The sequence below is a fragment of the Poecilia formosa genome, unplaced genomic scaffold (assembly GCF_000485575.1).
Source record: "Poecilia formosa unplaced genomic scaffold, Poecilia_formosa-5.1.2 Scaffold1088, whole genome shotgun sequence".
NCBI lineage: Eukaryota > Metazoa > Chordata > Actinopteri > Cyprinodontiformes > Poeciliidae > Poecilia > Poecilia formosa.
In genome coordinates this window covers 13,831-18,187 of record NW_006801027.1, presented here as the reverse complement: position 1 = coordinate 18,187, position 4,357 = coordinate 13,831, and the positions used below count along the sequence as shown (strand labels likewise).

General features: G+C 36.5%; 1 protein-coding gene across 1 annotated transcript in view; it reads right to left on the bottom strand.

The window, feature by feature from the left end:
* Nucleotides 1-4,357, bottom strand: part of LOC103132502 (GTPase IMAP family member 4-like) — a 14,262-nt gene that overhangs the window by 5,806 nt on the left and 4,099 nt on the right. The gene's annotated exons all lie outside the window — the stretch shown is intronic.

Genomic DNA, 4,357 nt, shown 5'->3' with positions numbered 1-4,357 from the left:
CCATCTCACTGGTTTCCTGAAGGGTGTTGATGCAGATCCATCCAGGAGAGTCGACCACTGTGATCCGCCTTCCTTCACACTGTGACTGATTTCACTGTGGATTGTTCTTCTGTCAGCCTTTTCATTAACAGGATATTATTCTCATTATTTTCAGTGTATTTATGTCTTGGGTTTATGTGTCCTGTTCTCCTGTGAGTCTGTTATGTCCTGTCCTCCCTGTTGATTGATTCCCAGCTGTGTCTCGTTTCTTTGATTACCCTCCCAGTGTATTTAGTCCCACCTGTTGTCTGGGTTTCTTGTCTGATCCTCGTCTTACATTGTGTAATGTCTTGTTGCCTGTTTGTCTATTCTGTGCTGGAGCGCTTTCGGATTTATTATTAAATCATCATCATCATAACCTTTATCCTGGATCCTGTCTGCGTTCTCCTTAATTTCACCAAACCCCAAATCATGACAAAGATTTGTGTTGAAAATTTAACGAAACAATTTTCTTGATAGATGAATCCTGAACCTAAACTACAACAAGAAAATGGAGGCAAAAAAAAATAAAATTTGCCAAGGGCAAGACATAAAAGGTACATAAAACATACCGAAATAAAATTACTCATTATCTGTTAAACTATCTGTTAGTTTTCTCTCTGACAACAGTGAACTCAGCTTTGAAAAAAAAAAAATCCAAAAGTTATTTAGATGCGGCTCACTCTGCATTATACGTAAAAGTTCCTTAAAATAAAACAATTTCTCTCAGAAAAAACAACAGCTGGACCCAAACAGTAAGTGCAGCATGTCAAAACACACACAAATAAGAAATACACCGTTCAACTAAATAAAAGCATAAAATTCTAACCACCAATCAACTCTTAGCCATTTACAGTATCCCGTTCACTAATGTCAGTTTGGTAGCATAATTTATTTTTTCACTCAATTTTAAACATTTATAGTAGCCTAGGATAGCTACGCTGACAACATGCTAAGCAACGTTAAAACAACAAAGGGAGCGTTCACACTGCAGCCTGAAGTGACCCAATTCCGATTGTTTTGCCGGGGCCGTTCACACTGCCAGTAAATGTGACCTGTATGCATTCTGCACTGTGAACGGTCAAATGACCTGAAAGTGTCCCGCATGCGCAGTAGAGGGCACGATAGCATCAGCATTCTAAGTGTTCTGCCAACCGCCATAAAAAGAAGAAGTGCTCAGTGTTTACGTAAACATGGAGGCTAACGGTGGAGCTTAGCTTGCACATTTGAAGTTGTTGTCCAACCGTAGCAGTATATTAATAATTTAATCCTCATTATAGTCCATCATAGTTGTTTTTCTTCCCACTTGCTTGAATCAGGTCGCAGAATTTGTTGAGTATCAGTGACGTTCAGTTCGGATGAATGTGGCCTGGACGTTAGGTCGCATTTGAATCGGATATAGGGTTGCCACCTTTCAGAAATCAAAGTATCCGCTGCAGTGATAGACAATATTTTATGGCAGTGTTTTTTGTCTTTAAAAAGTGATCCATAGAGCAATCGTTCATGCATAGAGGTCAGTTGGAGTACCCCAAAACTACTCCAATCAGAGTAGTACACTTTAAATATGTTTAATTAAGCAAGTGTAAAACGTATTTGGTAAACCACTGAGTAACTGATCATAACACCTGATTTAATATTCAAAATGTGTCTTTAGACAACTAAAAGTATAAAGGTTATGTGAACATTCTGATATTTTACACAGTATTACCAAAATTTTGTATAAATAATGAGTTAAGTTTAGAGGCTGGTTCTAGACCAGATTTACCACAGGGGCCAGGATAGTCAGTGTTTTTTCATGGCAACGCTTGAAAAAGAATGAAACTAATAAAAAAAATAAATAAATAAAAAAAACCAGAGCAATATTTCATCATGTGATATAATAAATGAGCCAAAGAGCCACTTGCGTCTCCAGAGATTCAGTTTGCAGATCCCCGGCAGATGGAAAGTGTGATCCTATCTCCATACAGCAGCTAAAAGTTCAGCACTATAATTTTTAATTCATTGTTAAAGTAAAATTGTGAAGGTTAAAAAAATCCACCACTGAGTATTAACATAAGACATTTATTTAGTATAACTTCTATGAATCAGCAGAAAGTGTGTAAAGTTCACATCATAAACATTAGGATAAAGCTAATGCCTTCTATCACTGACTTTTTATTTGTTTGCATAATTTCCAGATTTTTGAGCACACCTGAATATGAAAAATTGCAAATTGCCCGTACCTGTCTATAAGATGCAGGTGCCCACATTGTAACATGAGATATTCACACAGAATTATGTTACACAGAAACATTTTTTGTTTGTTTTTTAACTTTTAATGAAATGTGAATTGATAACATACACAAGATGTACTGTAAATGTTTTCTTCCTTTTTTTTTTCTTTTTTACAAATACTGCCTGCAACATGGCTTATAAAAAAGAAAAAACAAATACAGTAGTAGTTGCTCTCAGTGTCAGTTTTGCCTTGAGTCAAATTTGCCCTTGAGCCTCTGCTGTCCTCTTCATCATGCAGCATTTCAGCCTTTCAAAACCCAAATGAAATAAGCATAACATTAAAACAAACTTAAATTTTTATACGATATTACAAATCTAAATTCAGAGGACTCCCTCTATAAAGAATGACTTTTACTTTTATTTATTTTCCTCAACTTGTGGTATAACGGGAAGAAATTGTTTGATCTGATTTGGATTTAAACATTCATAGATTGAAACAAAATAAATGATAAAATACCTGAAAAGGCTTGTTTAATTTAGAGGATTAACATTGTCAAGTTAAAACAGCAAATGGTACATTTGTGATTGCATTTGCTATCTCCACCCAACTGGCACACACATCACAGAGAATCAAGCGCACCCATCCCTTTCATGACTCAGGCCCATCTGAAGTCTATAAGGTAACTTGACACACCTGGACTCACAATGATCTCTTCAGACAAAGAACCTCAGCTTCAAGCTTCCACAAAGACACCACTGGTAGGAACTGGACATTATGCACAGTTTATATCATTTAATCTGCAGTCAGAAGACCAAATTAGCCTTGGTGATGCAATGGGTTTTATGTGTTTGGAATGTAGTTTGTTTGTTCATTCACTATTAGCTTAAATGTAGATTGTTAACATTACCTGGAAAACTAGTTAATTAGTTTGTTGTGATCTGTAATTGACTTTTTTTGTTTGTTTGTAGGTTTTCAACCTGCTCTGTGACTTCTTTGTGATTACTCTAACTGCTAATGCAAAGTCATGGTGGTCTTACACTGTCAATTGAAATACTTAAAGACTTAAAAAAAAGATAAACAAAAGATGTTGCTGAGATGAGTGGTTCCTGCATCTCTTTGAGGGAAGCAAGCTTTTTCAAGTTTGGGCAGAAGCTGAGGTGGTTTAAAGAGGGCAGAAACTTGACAACCACTTTTTTATAATTTTAATGTCAGGCTTCAACATGAATTTAATCTTTCTGCCTAAACATATTCCAACATTGACTGACTCATATTTTGCTATCTGGGAACTGTTTGAATATTACTCTTCTAGTGTCGGTATGCATCAGTTTTTTCTAACTACTTAAAAAAATACTTTTAAACAAACCTATGTGAGAAATGAGTCCTTTGTTCTTATGCTGAAATTGTTTTGGCTTTAGTCAATTTGGGAATTTTCCTCCAAGTTTTCCATATAAGTGTTTGAGGAACAAAAGCTGCCGATCCCAGAGCTGATCTTTGACTCTCTGAGTCTGCTATTGAGCCATTCAGCTACTTGGTCATGTCTTCGTCGTTTCCTTTTTTCTGAAATGCTCCCATATTCTGAGGCAACATCTCCACTCACTGAAACAGACATTGATGTGTTATTCAAGAGAGCAAAGCATGTAAGAAAGACGGGAAGCTAAATATTAATTATTATATAAAACTTACTGTCAGGAATATCACGATCATCTTTGCTCCATGCTGTTCTCACATGAGGTTCTGTTGGTTCTTCTGGTTCCTTTGATAAAGCTTTCATCATTCTCTCTATCAGCTCCTGTTCTCTCCTTTTCCATTCCTCTTCTATCCCTTTTTCTTGCAAACGTAGAATCTGAGATTTCTTTTCTTTGGCTTTAATTGTGAAGCATCCTCTGTTTTGTTTTACAATATCAAAAATCTTTTGGAACATGTCTTTGATAGGAACAGGGTCTTGAGAATGATAAGGGTTTATAACATGGTATCTGTTCCCACATTTCTCCAGAAGCTCCTGGAGCTCCTTTCCCTCTCTGACGATGTAATTCTCTACAGGGACGTCACTGATCCAGTCTCCCCTGGTAAAAACCACCATGCAGTGTCTCCACACTCTCTCTGTTAATGGCTTCATGATCTCCA